The following is an 18,497-nucleotide window of genomic DNA, read 5'->3' as shown; positions in this document are numbered from 1 at the left end:
TGTTAGGGAACAATATGGTAAAATTATAGACCGTAAGTGTTAGAACAATGTTTTTAAAATGGTAACAGAAGAAGGTGCGTAAATTTATGTATACAATAATTTGGCAGTTTATGGAAGTAGCATCATTTGTAAATTAAATAGCACGCCCCATCACGCCTCTAAATGAGGAATGAAAGCAAAAAGAATTATTTTTAATAGGTCCATGGCATCACACCCCTTCAACACGCAGCAGTGAGAGAAAACCAGACTGGCGACCCGTGTCTGGAATATGTACTGACTGGAACTCTCGGGAGGAGGAGGGGTTTCTTTAAAATTCCTTTTTTCCAGACAAAAGGGGCAGCGATCTTTTGACCTCTTTGACCATAGATGTGGAAAATGGCGAGCAAAGTTTTGGCTTCGTCCCTTGCTTTTCACCATGAAATAAAAGTCTTAAGCCTGTAACTCTCCCTGTCCCACGGGAGTGTGCAAAGGGAAGGAAAATAAGCGGCGTGGGTGAGGGGTAGCGGAGCAGAACCAGCGGAGAGAGGAGAGGCGCGAACCAGCCTCTACCGGGTGGGCGTGGAACGGAGCGCAAGCCAGAACAGGTCCGCGTCCTCTCGGCCACTGCCGGCGGTGGGCGGGGCGCGGCGGCATCTCCGCGGGCAGACCCGCGTGCAGATCAGCTGGGAGCGGCCGGCCAGAAACTCCCGTGGATCTGCCGGGAGCTACTGGACCCCCACGTCCCTCTCCCGTTCCAAGCCAGCCTGAGGGAGAGGTTTTCCCGAGGGAAAGTACCGAACGGATCTGGTGCAGGAAGCGACTCAGGTGTGTCCGGGGTGAGGGTCAGTTTGCGTTTGTTTCGTTAGCCCTGGGGGCTCCCCAAATCTTTGAGCGAGACAGCAGGAGGGTAAGTGGTTTGCTTCTGGGGGGAGGGGGTCAACTCCTTATGGGTCGGAGATGGTGTGCAATCAGGGCTCCGTTGTTGCACGAAGTAGGGTGGTCCGAGGTCCCTCAGCCTTAAGCCAGTTAGAGACACCCCCTTTCCCAGCCCCGCCCCCTGGAGGCTGAGGCTGGATTCAGACCCCTCCGGTCAGTCGGACGGAGTAAACGGGTCCTCGAATCCTCCGGCTCCCACTTTCTCCGCCTGGTCACGGGTAGGTTGACCCTCTTGTCTTTCCTCCAACCTCCCTTACCAGCATCTCTTCCTACCCTCTGGAGAGGATTCCAGACCCTCCTGGAGATTCCAGCCCTCTCCCGAGAGGGGGCTGCGAGGTCCAGCTGGGTTTGGAGTCAGTCCTGGCTTCACTCCTCTCTGCCCCTTACCATCTCTTGGGTCGTAAGGCTCAGTTCTCTTCCGCCAACACCCCCGCCCCACTGTCTTGCTCCCACTCTCAGGGGAGGATTCCAGATCCCGCTGGGGTTCGGTACGCGACGCCAGCTGGAAAAGGGAGATCTGTGGACAGCTGGGTTGGGGGGCGAGAAAACTGGGAGGGTTAGGAGCTCCACCTTCCCAGGCCACCGAGGGGGCGAGGGGTCAGGCTGGGGGCGTGTTGCCATGGCTCCCTGGTAGCGAAGCTGAGGGAGCTAGAGATGCCAGTCATGGAAGGTCCCTTCTTCCTCTTTGTGCCTCTCCTCCTTCCTTTTTTTTTTCTTTTTTTTTTTTGAGTGAGAGTGTGCGTGGGGAGGGAGCAGGGAGAAAGTGATTAATTTGGAGAGCAGAGACTGGAGCCAGGAGGCTGGGGAACGCTAGCCAGTCCCTTCATTCCCACTCCTTTTGCCCGCTGCGAGCCTCACTTTCTCATGCAAGGGCAGGACTGAGGAATTCCTGCGACAAGCCAGGGCCCAAGAAGCCTCCGTCGTGCTAGCTCAGGTACCCAGGCCCGGAGCCGCGCCCTGGGGCGAGCGCAGGGTGGGTGGTCGGGCTGTCCGCCGAAGGGCGGGCAGGGGAAGGGGTGGGAGGTGAGCGGCTGAAGGCGGGTGTGTAGTGACACAGCAGGGCGGCAAGGCGGGGAGGAAGATCCAGGTCCAGCCCAACTCGAGGGGCGCGAGGTTCCAGCCCCGCCCGCGTGAGCTCCCAAAGAGCCCCCAGAGCTGGCAAGCGGCGCTTGGCACGCGCGCGCGCGCGATGGCGCGCTCACGGGAACGCCCCAGGTGGGGGGGCACATTTGCGCGTGCGCGCGGAGGTGGGCAACTGGTGAGCCACCTGGGCTCGTGCAAGGCAAAGGCTCTCGCCGTGCTCACGTGCGTTCGAATTTCAGGTCCATGGTCTCTGAGATGTGTGCTTTTGGACGAGACATTTATCGACCCCGTCCCTCAGTTTCCCCTTTTGAATAATAGGGATAATATCAGTACCTTCCTTTTAGGGTTTTTGAGCGCCTGGAATGAGATAATTCCAGTAGACAGTTTAGCTCAGTGTCTGATGCATAATGAACACTAAAAGTTATGGTTGCTGACGCCGTTACTTTTATTATAAGTTAGTCCTCAATTAGATACGGCGTGTTCTCATTACTCTGCATTTTTATTGAAGGCAAAATACTAATTTCTACTTTTGGAGACCATCAATTGACATTAATATTACTGGCCAGTCCTACTCCTACAAAGCGTTGCTTTGGAGCAGATTGGAAGATACAAACTGACCAACTGGATGGAGAGAGAAGCTTAGAAAGCTACTGGGGGAAACTTTTAGTGACAAGAAAAAAACAGTTGCTTTTACCACTTTGTGTGTAAAAATGTTTCCTCTTTCACCTGCTAATGTTGCAATTGGCTTTGTCTTAATTTCATTCTCTTTATAATGGACCACCCTGTGGCTTTCAAAATTTAACTTGGTTCTAGAGTCTAGTGTATAACATGGCTTTCCATTTTATGGCCTTAAGTGCTGCAGTGGACTCACCTCTAGGAACGGCAGGGCACACAGTGTATAATCATTCCTCACAAGCTCCTGAATACTGTCAGTGAATAAATGGAGACAAATAGTTATGTCTGGGCAGGTGTGAGTACTGGCTAAGAAAGTTCATTAAAATCTCTTTCCGAGCATGTTTGTACTCTTCACTGCAGAAGTGCAGGACTGTGATGATTAATCTGTGTTTTCCAGATTGTTCTCTGTTGCATCTTATGGGCCCTTCCCTTTAAAGAAAAGGCTACGGACGTTTATTACTACTCTTGGTTATATGGGTGCTCCAACATATCTGGTGATGAGCAAACTATACACCCCATTGACCTAATTACAGGTCTGACAGGATTTGATATTGCACATAATGTATTTATTACCTTAAAGTTAATTCATTTCATTAAATGAAGTAGTATTAAATTCATTTTTAAATTACTTGCTTATTAAAATATTGGCAAGTTTTGATGAAGCTGAAGCAAGTAAAACCAGACAGATGTCACCGTCACAAAGCTCCTTATGATTTTACAAAATAGACCTCACCTAGGAAAATGTTTGCTGGATAGGAGCTTGATTTTTATAGTTAACTTCTGAATTCTTTGAAGATAGCAGGTTGTTTGACCCAAAATTGCTTTCTTGAAATATTTTAGCCTGATTCATTTTTTTTAATGGAGAATTATAAATAAAAGTAATGATTTAAGACTGATTTAAGATTCTACTAGTTTTCATCTCATAAAAGAAAATTAAGTAATAGAGGGTAGCTAATGGCATTAGATTTGAAGAAATGAGTGTCAGGAAGCTCTGTGAATATCAATTCAGATAGCAGAGTATTGAGTCAAGTTTGACTTTTGCACGACAACCAACACCCCCTTCTTCACAGTGAATATGTCATCTTTAAAGGGTGCCTTGAGGAATTAGTGTGACAGCTTGCCTGAAATTCATGTGATCATTTACACATTCTTTCCCAGGAGCATTGGCATTAAATGTTTCATTTATTGGAAATTATTTTGCACTTTGACTTATGACAGCCAGCAGTGCCATAGAGTCTAATACTTTTTAGAAACAAAATTTAGCTTTTCACTATTTTGTATTTTCCCTAAAAATTTAAGCAGTAATGCACATGGAAAGTTTAAGTTCGGCTGAAGACAAAGGGTAAAAATAAAAACCCATGACAGATCCAGAAGTGTTGAGTCCTGAATCTGGGGAGCTAATTGACATGCTAAGGTATAATCTAGAGGACCAACTTGTCTCTATACCAAGGCTGTTTTCAATGATGTACTGTATTATCTGATTCAATCAGTGTTCCTTGTTATTTTTTCAAAACGAGACCGAGAATACTATATTTTCAATTATGAACATTTTGATTACAGCTTCATTCTAACTAATTCCGTATGAAGGGAATGCAATTATTATGGTGATTTACATACAATATGCTAAATTAACACGGCTAATGAGTGAAAGCCTAATATTCTTTCTTTTCATTCCTGGAAAAATATTGTGCTAAGCATTCTTTCAAAGAAAAGATTACAGTATTCTCCGGCATTTTATGTCTACCTACAAGTAGAATTGGCATTGAGCCATTTTCTTTGCTATTAAAGTGAAATCTCTCACATTTTGGCAATCACGTGCCTCTATCCCTTTTTTGGGGGGGAGAGGGTAGAGAATGGAAACAATTCTCAATTTAATTAGTTATGGTGATTTCTCCTTTCTCTACATCTTTATTGGAGGAAAGATTCTGTATTTTCTGATTTGGGAATCTGGTTAAAACCTTAAACATTACTAATTACTGCAGTTTATTTTATGCGTCGCACTAGTATAGTTAGTTAATTATAGCTTTCTCATTAGCACCATGTAGAGAGTAATGATTTAACACATCTCTCTGATCAAAAGAACATCTAAGTTTATCTTCTGAGAATAGAAGTGTTATTGTGTTACCGAAAGTCACTGTAATTTTCCCAAGAAACAAATCGGTTGGAATTCTCTAGCACTGGGATAAGAAGCTTGATGAATGAGGGAGTAGAGCAGTGGTTGCTTGGCAACCTAACATTATTCTGCAATTTCTCCTGGTATATTTATCCAGTAAACTAGAAAATTCTGTTTTGTTAACGAATGTTTTTAGTCAGTGCACAAATAGACCATAACTAATTTAGATTTTATGTATTGTGGATGAAAAATGATCCTGCTTACCTTTCCACTGTGTTTAGATAGTAAAAATACAAAGAGAGAATATTCTGTTTTCAGTTTTTAAAAATTTTCCGTAAAAAATGTTTACTTAATTTTCACATTAGTTTATTACTACCAAAAGATTGCAACTTGTGTATCTCTTTGGAAGTCAGATTATTGGGAGTGTGTGTGTCTGTGTGTGTGTGTATGTTAAAATTGTGTGTACACAATTTTTCAGTAAGAATCAGAAATAAATTTCGAACTGAGGTGAAGTCTTCAAAAGTCATGACTGACATGATAATTTGGTAAATTTAGGGGGGCATAAACATTCAATCCAAGTGATACTGGGAGATGATCAGAATAATAAATGTGCTGAATGGCAGATATATAAATGCACTCTGTTCTTTGACCAGGGTTTCTTCTCCAGGTGGTCTTATCACTCTCTCTCCTCAGATGTTTGCGTGCATCTCATTTCCCCGGTAGTTGTGAAGTAGGAGCTTAGCAAAGCCAGCCATTGCCCATCTTTCAGTCCACCTCTCCCTGACTCCAGGGACTACAATATACCATTTTCCTGTTCAGCCTGTGAATGTTAGTGTGCATCGTAATCCCCTTCTCAGATGGTAAAATCTTTTGAGGGCACATGATTCATTCTATGCATCTCATAAACCCTACAGATTCTGGCACAGTGGGAAGCAGACTGGTGTGGCTGTAACAGTCAGGCTGCCAGGCTTCCAAATCCAGTTCTGTGAACTCCTCAGTGTGTGGCCCTGGCTGAGTCATTTTAACCTCCCTGAGACTGATTTCATCTGTGGAAATGAGGAGTGATATCCATACCCAGCTCACGTGTGTTATTATGAGCGTTATATGGGGCAGTCTATGTAGACAACTTATTAGAACTCATTAAGCATTCAGTAAATTCTGGCTTTTTTATTATAATAGTTACTCCATGCTCAGTGTATGAATGGATAAAAGAGAGATAGACATAAGTGTGTTATCTATGTATATGAACAAGTATGAGCTTATTATATTATTATCATTAAAAGTATGGAACATGGGTTGACACCTACATCAATTATATGCACATATACATCAATTATCTGCACATATACTGGTTGTGATTGTTTCACATCTTTGAAAGATCCTGAGTAGTAGTTTTCAGGCTTGGCTGAAATGAGAATCACCTGGAGAGCTTTTCTTAAAACTAGCAACCCAGATCAGTTCAATAAGAATCCCTGGAGGTGGTCATCAGGCATGTGGATTTTTGAAAGCTTCCGGTGAGATTCTGATGCAAGAGTTGAGAGCCACCGCCTTAGATTGGGGTAGGTCTTCTATAATATCATGTTGGCCTGAGGCATTGACTCACAGTTACCTTGGCATAATGAAATGTGGTTGAAAAAGAAGAGCTCTGATAAACCTCTGAGGTTTTTCTTACTTATCCCTTTGGTTTAGACAGCACTTTATTCTCTGAAGAGCTCAAATGTGCTTTTCATTTACTATGTATTTCATTTTTCAGCCAAATGTCTCTGTGAAGATGGTAGGAAAAAAGTCATTATCCTGATTTTGTGGATGAATGGAGAGAGCCATACAGAAATTAAATAATTTGATTAGATTCATACATTTAGAACAGACCCAGATATCAAGATTCCTGTCACTTTTGAGTTCTGGTTGTTTCTCTCTTTTCGCCTTGAGATTTCAAATGAGGGAGGAAAGGTGGTTGTTTTTGGACTAAATAATTGAGTAGGAAAGAGCTGTATAGATGAGAATTTCTACCTTTCTTGTTATAATTCTGCATTATAAGGAAAAGCGGATTTTTTTTTTTTTTTAAGAAGAGGCACCGTAGTCTATTTAAGATCCAACCCTGTGTCCCTTGGACGGAACCCAGCCTACATATGTGTTTATTTGGCCTGAGGCATGTTTAAGAAATATTTGAGCCAATATTTAAAACCCAGATATTTCACATAAAATTCATATTTCTGACTTACCTTGGAAAACTTGATGTTCTTGGAATATTGGACCTGAATGCCCAGGTGACAGAGAGTACCACTGGCTGGAACTGGGTAACATGTCCCCTTGGCAGTCGTAAAGGACCCAGAGTTTTTCATCTTTTCTGGATAAAACCTGGCACTCTCTTGCTTTCACTTTGATTTTTTCCTGTATATAAGTAGTACTCAAATGGGGCAATTGAAGGGCATTTAAAGAAGGGACCACATCTTTTTGGGCAGGGTTGAGGGAAACCAACAAGGGCTGCAGAGGCACCGCTGGGGCTGTCACTGCCCTTAGTCCAGTGGGACGACAAGAGAGAAAATTTACTGGAAGGTGAGAGCCATAGCTTTGGGGAAGGCTGCAGACAGGAATTGTGGTTTTAGAGAAACATAGCCATTCTTGAGTCACAGGGCACTGATCTCCTACCCCAAGATCTTCGGCTCCTTCCTCGCAGTGGCTGTACCCACCAGCAGGCAGTGGACAAGGGAGCCTGGTGCAAGTGTCCTGCTGAAGTTGGATCCCTCTGCACAGAGCAGCCTGGAGAAAGGTGGAGAAGGGATCTGAATCTGGGGGGTTAATGAAGAATATGAAGCACACCTTGAAGGCTTCAAATGTATAGAATGTGGGTAATGGGGAGGAAGAAAGCTCGAATCGCCAAAAGCAGGACAAGATGGAGAATCATTAAATTTGCATTCAGGGCTATCTTTTCCTCTTTTTCTTTGTTGTTCCTTTCTCGGCTCCTTTTTCATTGCCCCAGGTGGGCATGCTCATGGCCAGAGGTGAGTTTCAGTTGCAGCCTTCAAACTTCAAAACAAACTTGTCTATTCCCTTGCATTATCTCTGCTTTCCAAGATGAGAGCTTTACAGCAGAGAGAATAATGCAAAAGATGTATTCTCTCTTCTAAGGTAACAGGCTTGCATTTTTAGCAGAGTTTCCTCCCTAACAAAAGCTTTTGCTGTAAGTGGTGATTTTAACTCTAGAGATTGCAGGTGTAGTACCCAGGAAGTGGAGACACCCTCAAATAATCCTCTGGCAGCCTGAAGTCACTGCGACCTGGATATTTGTGTCTCTGGAGGGTACCTCTCTTTGGTGTAGTGGTGTCAGGGTAAAGAGGATGAGGAAATAGATCAGGGATGCATTGGTAGCATCCTGATGTGAGAAATTTGTATGTTCCCTGGCCAAGGGACGTAGTCAGTGTAATAGAAGGTAAATTGGTGAGAAAAATGTGGAGATTTTTGATGATTTGATGCTATTAGAGTTGATTGTGAATTCAGTTTGTTCTGTGTTGAAGACCTCCACTAAAGAATGTAATGTGATAGAATATCAGCTTACTATGGGATGTCTTACATATTGATGTGTTCAAAGGAAATAACACCTCTCATGTGCAAAGGTTCAAGGGGAAGATAAGTATTGACCTTTTCTGAGACTCTTGACACTTGACACTGCATTTCCATCCATTTGGAAGATTCCTTCTGAATATTTCTATTTAAAAATCACCATGTCTTGCATTATTTGAGTACTTATTTGAGCTTTTTAAAGAGTTTTAAAAGCCCCATATCTCATGTGACTTTTTCAACAACATGGCAGACAAAAAGTGACAGGTTTGCTAGCTCATTATATAGAGGAAAAAAAACTGAAGCAAGGTCGAATAGCGGGCTGGGCAGTGGTGAAACCAGAATTAAAGTGCAGATACCCTGATACGTAACCAAGTTCATAATCCACTCTACAGCTTTTAGATTTCCTTATTTGAAAAAAAAAAAGAGAACTATCGTATAGCTGATTTCTTTTTTTAAAAACAAATTCAGAGTTAATATATATGCTGAGGGATGCAGTAAATGTAGGGGAAGTATTGAAAACTTCACCAATTATATTTCCAAGGTTGAATATAGCCCTGCCCAAAGGTAGAGAGATTAGATTTTTTTACATAGCTTCTGTAATTCCACTGCACATTGATTGATTAGTTGATTGATTGATTGTATGTTCTGTGAGACATTGACAGTGACCAATCATTAAAAAACTTTTATTGAATAACTGCTTTGCGCAGGACTGAGGCTGTGCCAGGCAAACACTTAAATAGCTATCACTTATTAAATGTTTATGATGCATTTTGCAATCTCTGCATCAGTGTTTTGAGGAAAGTACTATTATGATAATACCCATTTAATGCTGAGTGTCACAGACGTAGGGGCGTCCTTGTCCTGGCTCACACAATATGGCCTGGAAGTTGCTGAGCCGGGACTTAAACTCAGAAGTATCTGCTCCCCAGCCACAAGATCTTAACTCCTACACTATACTGCCTTTGAGTCCGGCAGACCCCTTCAGCACCCCCTCTTAGTTTGGACTGCTGTAGCAAAGTACCACAGACTGAGAGGCTTACAAACAACAGACATTTATTCCTCACAGTTCTGGAGACTAGAAGCCTGAGATCAGGGTGCCAGCCATCTTCTGTTTGCAGACTGCTGACTTCTTGTTGTATTGTCACAGGGAGAACGGCAGAAAGGGCCCAAGAGAGTTCTCCAGTTTCCCTTTTATAAGGGTACCAATCTCATTCATGAGGGCTCTACCCTTATGATCTAATTCCCTCCCAAAGGCCACACCTCCAAATACCATCACATCTGTATTAGGGTTTCAACATACGAATCTGGGGGAGACACACACGTTCAGTCCATTGCACACCCTTTCTCTTCTCTCTTTGACTTCATTTCCCATGTGTGCAATGTCCATCAGTACCCCCCTGGATTAGTAGGATTCTCTAACTATGGTCTTCATCAAGGGCCAGCACTCATCCCCGTTGTCCAACCAGATTTACCTGTTCTGCGTCTTATTACCTCAGGTAAACATGTGGAAAAGTAGATAATAAGGGCTCCTCCTAAGGTATTACATGATATTGTATGTTTATACCAGGAATGGTGCCATTTAAAATGGTGGATTTAAAATTCTTGTTGCAAAGATTCATTGTGAGGCACTGCCATGTGGGAGATACATTGGGAAAGGAGGACATCTGTGTTTTCTCCAAAATCATGTCATAAAAGTGTTTGGTGTCTGAGTCTCCCTGAAATGTGTCCTGGGCACCAGTATATGTAAAAATCAACCTTCACCCTCACCAAAGCTTTTGCTTGCCCTCATTACCATTTCTTATTTCTTGGCAGGAATGTTTCTGATGCTCTGTAGTATCAATATGCATGGATTTCCTTCATATCTGGGTATTATATGTAACCAATTGCATTACACGGTTGACATTACCACAAAGGTGTATCTGCCACTCCCGATTAAGATAGAAATAGTCGGCAGTGGTAGATGCCGTATCCCAGCCTGACTGTTCTTGAAAATGACACCTATCATAACGACGGCGCTGTCTTTATTAGCAGCTGTCAGTTAAGATAAGGCTTTGGAGGGAAAAAGAAATCAACTCTATTCTAGGCATGGTCAATATATTTAGGATTTTTGAGAGGTGTTTGATTTTTTTGGTGTGTGGTGTTTAGAAAAAAATGTGTATTTTTTTAATATGCAAAATACAAGTAGCATTCTCAAACACTGACTCCAAAAGGCTCTTTTTTATATAATAGATAGTGGCAAAAATGTGTTTGCTTTCTGCTTTGTCTATAGAGCAGATCCCATTTCCTTGGACTATATGGAGTGGAATTGCTTTAAGGCTTTTGTTTGATCCATGCCTGCTTCTTTAGAGTACAGCACTTAGCTCCTCAGGAAATGAACTTCTTTTGGTATTATAAATTCAGAGACTTTCTAAACTTGTTCTGTACAGTGCATCTGATGACTCAGCAGAGAAATCATTCATTAAATTAAAATACTTAAGGCATTATACAATGGCAAGAAATTGAAAACATTGTCCACGATGGAAAAGTAAACAAAGAAAAATATAATAATTTTAACATCTATAGACTACACCAGAATGAATAACGGGCTATTTTGGGTTATTCGTTATTGTTCACTAATTTGAGACATATACTGTTTTCCACAAAGGAGATCTGAGTGAATGGTTAAAAATAGAAAGCCAAAATAAAGGTGTTTAAATTTGACCTCGACCCTGTTTCACATTGTGACCTCCAGCAATTCTCAGTGGAGCTAGATTTCAAAGGATCTCAAGAGACCTTTTTCCATGCATACAAGTTTCCGCATGTAATTGATTTGGGCTGAATAGATTTTGAACACAATTGATTTGCTTGAAATGATGCTAAAGGACCAGGCTTGAGCAGTTTAGGTACAACTCATGGGAGTCAAGTTCAAATAAATTGGATTTGACCTTAATCACTATCCCCTCAAAAAAGGGCTGGCAGTCATTAGAGGGAATACCATCCAATTATGTATAAAAATTGACATGAGTTGTTTGAATTGGAAATTGACCTCCATATACAAAACCTCCTTTTGCAAACTTGGTTACTACCTTCTATTTCCCTGTTTCACCAGCTGTAAACTGAGGACAGAAGCATTTACTGTTGCCTCCCAGTGGCAGTTGGAGGATTAATGAGCTAATATTTGTTAAGTGTTTTGAGGATAAAAGTGCCAGCTATTATTATTACTAATAAACCATTTATCTCCAGTGTAATTTTGGACAGCAGCCATTAAAAACCCATTGCTGTATTTAACAGTATAACAGTCTGCTACAGCCTAGCATTTACTGCCTCAATTAAGCATGCATTCCGCTTCCTTTGCCCCTCCAAATTCTGAGCTGATGAGGAGGGACAGAAAGGTTTGTGTCATCATTTCCCAAGTTCATTTAAATAATGGGTTTAACAGACTGAATGCTTCTGGTGGAGAGTCCCTTGATTGTCTCCTCTGAAAATTAGAATGTGTCCTTAATGGGAGGCTAATTTGGCTGTCCATTTGGTTCTGTGTCCTATGAAGGGAACGGAGGCCCTGTTCTAGATTTTTATTCAACTGGATTTACATTGCACTTACTGTCTTTGAAGATTGCATACCAATATGGTTTTGGTTATTTACAACTGGTTCCATAAATGAAACAAGATTATGTGAGTGGCTGTAAGTGTATACGTGCGTGGGGTGGGCAGGAGGGTGTGCACTGTTCACAACTCATGCTAAAACTCAAGTGGAAAACTGAAGTAATTACACAGCTACTCCCAGTCCATAAATATTAAAAAAATAAAATTGGAAGCCTTGAATAATACAGAGTAGTTTATTAATCTGTAGTTAACATATCATATTAAATACTTTCAATCCGAATTTATTTTGACCTATGTAGATGTCCTAAAAATAAATATTTCTCACCTATTGCCAAAACAATGCTCATTTTCCTCCATGCTGTTTTACTGCTACAAATAAGAGTAAAAATGTCAAATAAATCAATGACTGTAATGATAGGTATTCATTTGGAGTTTACTCACCAGGTAACTCCAGTATTTAAATCCTAAGCTAGTATCTAAAAATTGAACAAAAGAGGCATCATAGCAACCTAAATCTAATCTCTGCAAAAATTCACCAAACTGCAATAATGTTATTGTGGAAAGACCAGCCTTATTCGATGACTATTTACTCTTAATTTAGAAGCATCCCAGCAAGCTTAATTGTCTGTTTTATTTTAGCGGACAACAGGATAAACTGCAAGTTAGAGCAGATGAAGGAAATGTTGCAGATTCATTCACAGACAAAAGAATTTACAGCTAACATCTCTTCAGCAAGGGATAAAGATAGAAACGCTAGAAAAAGACAACTCAGAAATCATGAGTATATGGATGGTTCTGAGTCATTAAGAAATTACAACATAGTTTAGAATAGAAAAGATAAATTTTCATGTATCACGTATAGGAGTACAGATCATTTATCTGAAAATCACGTAAAACCCTCTTAACTAGTGATGTAGCTGTTTAAGAATGTTAAATACAAATACAAAAGAGCAATAATAAAACCTCCAAACCTTTTACAAGATGTCCTTCTAGAAGCAATGTACTGATAGCTATCCAAGGTACTATTCTTTGCAGATAAGATGTTGTATTGCCCACTATAGGGAAATCACAGTGTATTTTTTTATTACCATCACTTAGGGAGACTGTGCTGTGTAAATACTATCACCATTCCATTGACTTCTGAAATTGAGTTCACGCTATTTTCATCATTTATTTTGTTGAATTGTGTACCGGGAATTCACCATATGGCTTAAAACCGTTTAAGACCTCAGTAGATACGTGTTTTGCATATGAGATTCTTGGGGAAATACACAAGCTGCTTATTGTTTGGAAGAAAAATACCTGGAGGCTTATGTGTAGCTAAGAGGGGAAATGATGAAAAATGATTCAGAAATGTGACCATGTAGCAATTCATGTAAAATGTGAAGGGGCGTTGTCCCATAAATCTATTGCTACCTGGCAAACTAACCCGTAACTTAAACAAGTTAAAACTCCATTTTATGAAATTTCATGATTTTGTGGGTCAGGAATTCAGCCTGGGCTGGGGTAAGTGATTTCTTTAGCCCCACCTCGTAACAACTGAGGTCACCTCGTGGTTTTCAGATGGTGGCTAAGCTGGACTGGTGGCCCCAAGATGGCTTCACTTGCATGTCTGTTGTTTTAGCCAGTTGGGTTGAGCTCAGCTGGGCTTCTCTTCCTTTTCATGTAGCCACATGGCCTCTTCACTGGTTTCTGCAACAGATTGTTGGACTTCTTGAGTGATGGCTCAGGGCTCCAAGAGCTAAACTTAGAAGATGGTCAGTTGTCTTAAAGGCCAGGTGTGGAGTAGCCCTTCTGCTGTAATCCATTGGTCCAAGCCATCAAAGACTATTCTGGATTCAAAGGGAGGACTCATCTAACTACCTTGCTGGAGGATTCTAGTAGACAAGGTAGGAAGAAATTTTTTTTCAAAGACATGCTAATAACAGGATTATCAAGCCCACTGTGACACCATGTACTTCATACACGATTGATTAAAAAGTGGAAGAAACATGGAACAAGTAGAACTACTCTCTGTCCCAAGGGGATACTCCTTTGTCTTCCCCAGTTCCTGAATATCTTAAGCCCAGGAAAACAAATGCCTTTGAGAAGGGAGTGTGACAAGAGGGTGAATTTGGGCTCCATGGAAGTGCCTGTGGTTTTGTCTGGAGAGAGAGGCTAGAGTTGAGAGTAAGGGAGGGACGAGTTGGCCAAGAATACTTTTGCCTAAAGATTCTTCAGCGGGATAGGCTTTTCTGATGCTTTTGTCTTCTGATCCATTTACATTTATCCTTACTCTTCTCCATTTACCTTGGAAATGGCTTGGGTGTGGGAGAACCAGGAGTACCTCCTGAGAGTCAGAAGGGCCAAGGTGGAACCCGAGGGCCAGGAATCAAGGAGGTGACTGCTGAGATTCCATAAGGCACCAGGCTTGAGGAGGGAGAGAGAAGAGCTGCTCCATTTCCTTCTATTTGTCCATTACAGCCACACATGGACAAGGAAGCAGGCTTCTTGGCCTGAAATGATGATTGTGCCTTTGGCTGCAACCCTGCTTTACCTGTAACTTTCAGAAGCATGGCTGTAATGGGAAGGCGCTAATGGGGAGCGAGGACCAACATTATTCTTATTTCTTCTTGTGCACAGAACAAGAAGCAGGTTAAGAATATATAGCCGGGGAGCTTTCTTGGACTATTTCTTTCTCTTCAAGGGCTCACTGAGAGTGGCTGAAGAACAACTACCGCCATGCCTGATGTAGGTTCCGTTTGTGTTCTCATTGCTTCTGCCTTTCTATTTTCTCAAATCCTCCCATCATATTCTTCCTTCTATAGCCTGTCATTTTTTCTCTAAGTACTTGGGAGCCAAGCATGCTATTTTTCGTATACCTCTGACTCCCACCTTTCTGATAAACGTGAGTAGACGTGTTTCTCCTGCAGTCTTGCCGAAAGCACCAGCAGAGTATTGCACTATATTTTTCATATTTCAAAAATTATGTCAACAGGCAAAATGCAATATATGTAACCCTAAAAGGCTATGCTATGGTGTATTTAATTCTATACTGGTAATGCTTTAAATTGCCTTTGAAAGACACAATGTATGTACATTTAATTTGATACTCGTAAGGGCTAGGTATTTAAGCAAGGTAGGTATTGATCCTGTTCAGAGAGTTAAGGGAACTCGTGGAACTCATATGTGTGAATGTGGAACTAGAAATCAGGTCATCTGATTTTGTCTTAAAGTTATTTTAATGGCAAATCATTTGTGACTGATAAAAGATTTCCTTATTCAGAAAATGCAAGTTTTCTGAACAGGTTTCATTTTCCAGTGATATAACCTAAAGCCTTATAAATTTTAAATTCTGCTCTCTTGGATCTCAGAAAAAAAATGAAAGAAATGGAAGCAATTGATGGTGGTTGTAAACTGAGGTTTCTATAATGACTTTGTACTTAAAAAAATGATTGGGACTACTGAAACACAAGCAATCGTAGGTTTCCCCACAGTTTTTTTTTTTTGATATAGCAAATACATTTTTACTGTAGCAGAGAGCATCTTTTCTCCCATCTCCCTTTAGCAGTTTGCCATTTTCTGTCCTCTTTAACCTTTCTCTACTTTAAACAACCGGAAAACCTGCTTCAGCTTTCTCCTTGACACACTGAGATTTATTTCTCATGAGCTATTCCGGAAAATTCCTTGTTCAGTCTTCTAATCACTAGACCACAGCAACCTTTCTCTCACTGGATTTCTGCATTTTATTGTCGCCCGTCTCCACTAAGACCTAAACGTCACTGTTAAAATCCCCTTTCTCGCTTGTCACTTTGACCATAATGTCACTTAATTCCTGAAAATTTCCCCTGGCTCCCCACTGCTCTGCGGGCCAAGTAACTGTCATACTTGGTTTCCACATCCAGCTGGGCTCAGGCTTCATGATTCCTCTCTTCTTTCTTGTATCCTTAGAGACCCCCTCCTCTTACTGGCCAGCTCGTTGCTCCTGTCTGTCTTCTCAGACACATTTCCTGCTGTCCTTTCTTCTTAAAGTCACTGGTCACTCAGTAATCTACAATTCTCTAAGACTGTACTCGCTGAAATGTAACGATTGTCACGATTTTTGTCTTATCTTTGTGCCGTCTACCATAATTCACTTAAATTTTTAACTGGCTCATTATAAAAAGACACTGACTTAAAATGTAAGTTTTATTTCACTCTATCAATGAAACACCAGTGTCAGTGGGAAATAATGAAAGGTCACTACAAGCGTGAATACAATGAAAACAACCCAAGGTCGTTACATTCTAGTGAGGTCCTATTGCCTGACCAAGTCTCCAGGCTTAAGTCCTGCTCCCTCTTTATGAAACAGCAAGATTAGAAGAGTTAAAGCGCTGTTAATGATATATTAGAACCTACCTGAGACTTCCAGGTTTTTATAGTCAGAAGGATTAAAAGAGAAAGGATGTTCACTTACATTCTAACCAAAGGCACTTTCTAAGCTTGTCTCAATACTGAGACTACTACTCTAGGACATGCAACCCAACTGCAGGAGGGTGAAGACACCCCTAAGAAAAATTCATCACAGTCCTCCTCTCTCTTTATTCTATTATGTTCCTGCATTTAATCTTTACGTGAAAATTTAGGAAGTTCTTGCTGTGTGGAAATCACTACGCTGAATGGACAAATTCCAAGATGAATTAGACACAGCTGGTGGCCTGAAGATGCTTACAGTTACCACTGAATACATGCCCGTAAAATGTTATTAATCTGAGTATGTCTAATTAAAGAGCTGGGACAAGTACACAAATAAGTATACTGCAAAATAAAGGATTATAAATGCCATTTAATGTACTGACAATGTGTGGTCAAAATAGAGAAAGGTTCCTTCCAGCTTGTGTACTACTAAAAGGTGTCAGGGAAAAGGCAGAACTTTTGAAAGGCAAAGACAAAATTTCATTTCAGTTATCATTTCTCTGAAACAAAATACATGTTCAAGCCCTATTTAATGAGCATTTGATTTTTAGCAGTGTTTGTCACAGTGTAGTCTAGTGCTGTTTGAGAAGATCTGAAGTGTTAAAATGTGATCTGAATACCTTTCTCAAGTTCTGAAAGACCTTCCCACGTATTATAAAAGAAGAACCCTCCCTAATTTGAAGTGGGCTTACAGAAAGCCAAACATATTTGGAAGACGGTACCGTCACAGCATCTGCGTTTACGGAGCCAGCCTAATGTCTGCTTGACTGGCAGAGAGGTCAGGGGTATGGGCATCCTGAGCCATCGTAGGGATGTTTGGTGCCAGTGACCTTGCGAAGTGATTTTCAGTTTTAAGATGGCCAGGAAACCAGTAGAAAAACACAGCACTATCTTTTTTTTTTTTTTTGCAGTTGGATTAATTTCTCCTCCATGTTTCAGAGTACTGCTATTTCTGCATTCTCTAGTCTTTTCTAGGACCTCATTCTTAGTCATGGAAGCTCAGATAATGCACATATGGTCATTCTGTGGTCAGTTTTCTAAACATAATATGCATGTGAAATTAAAAAAAGGGGAAACAGGAAAGTAATGATAAGGACTTCAAATATTAGGGTCTGACTATGAAATATCAGGGTTCTCTAAATTCTTGTTTATTTGTATAATCTCACAACTTTAAGTAATTTTACTTTTTAAAAAAGGTACAAAAATGAATACCCACAATATTGATTAGTAATGGATCTTCTTCCTTCTGATAGCTCTTTGAATAATGCACCCTGTGTTAATTGCTATGAATTTTTTATTCATACCTAGAAATACACAAAACTCCAGAGTTCTCTTGGAAGAAGTGCTTCCGTTGGTAGAGTTTATAAAGCAATAGTTACAGTGATGTGACATATCCTTACAAAGAATAATTATGTGCATCTACTAAGTAACAGTGTCAAGGCATAATGTAGAGATTAAAAGTTGAGAGCTTAAACACAGCCAGCACACACACATACTCACATACGTGTATGTAATTGCTCTTTTGCAAATCTACAGAACCTCACTTATGTTGCATTCACTCTCTTAGGCTGTGCTTTCTCATAAAGCATTCATCAGCAGAGTGAAAACCTCTTCAAATTGTCAGTGGGTTTGCTTATGCCACTGTATGCTTATTGAGGGCAAAACGTGACATCTATTTCTTGGCCACATGCTAGGTGATTAATTATAAAACTGTTCTATGCATTGAACCATCTCTCTCAAAAGGTTTACAACTTGGCTTTGACAACGGTGTCATTGACATCTGTTGAATGATTCAATGGTGAAGTTTACCTCTGGGTTTGCCATATTATGATTTCTAAAATTGTTTGACTTTCAACATTGCCACTCGTTTTTCATTTATTGGCTCCATGGATCGGTCCGTTTTATCAAATTTGTCAACTGCCAGCCTAAACCTTTGAACTTTGGTATAATGAATGTTCTGAGTGAGAATATATATATTTGGAGATATTTTAAACCTAAGAATTTAGGATCTGAGACCTAGCTGCCAGAATATGTAAACAAAATATGGTGTTTAAAAACTACGGCTGTATTTTAGAGGGACACTACTGATCAGGTGATATTTCACATCTGATGTCTAATGGTACAGCTTTAAACT

The 18,497-nt window shown here is 40.9% G+C and overlaps 1 protein-coding gene across 10 annotated transcripts in view; it reads left to right on the top strand.

Annotated features, from left to right (window-relative positions):
• Positions 1-569: 569 nt before the first annotated feature.
• CHL1 (cell adhesion molecule L1 like) overlaps positions 570-18,497 on the top strand; it is a 197,535-nt gene continuing 179,607 nt past the window's right edge. For 2 of the 10 annotated variants that reach the window (XM_060308878.1, XM_030867748.2), the window contains exon 1: positions 576-804. The gene's annotated coding sequence lies outside the window, so the exon portion shown is untranslated. Of the gene's footprint in view, positions 805-1,035; positions 1,134-1,659; positions 1,850-13,798; positions 13,819-18,497 lie in introns of those variants that run through there. The other 8 variants (XM_030867749.2, XM_060308880.1, XM_030867750.2 and 5 more) reach the window with 8 other exon arrangements.

This window comes from Globicephala melas, chromosome 11 (assembly GCF_963455315.2).
Source record: "Globicephala melas chromosome 11, mGloMel1.2, whole genome shotgun sequence".
NCBI lineage: Eukaryota > Metazoa > Chordata > Mammalia > Artiodactyla > Delphinidae > Globicephala > Globicephala melas.
This window is presented reverse-complemented; position numbering and strand designations above follow the sequence as displayed.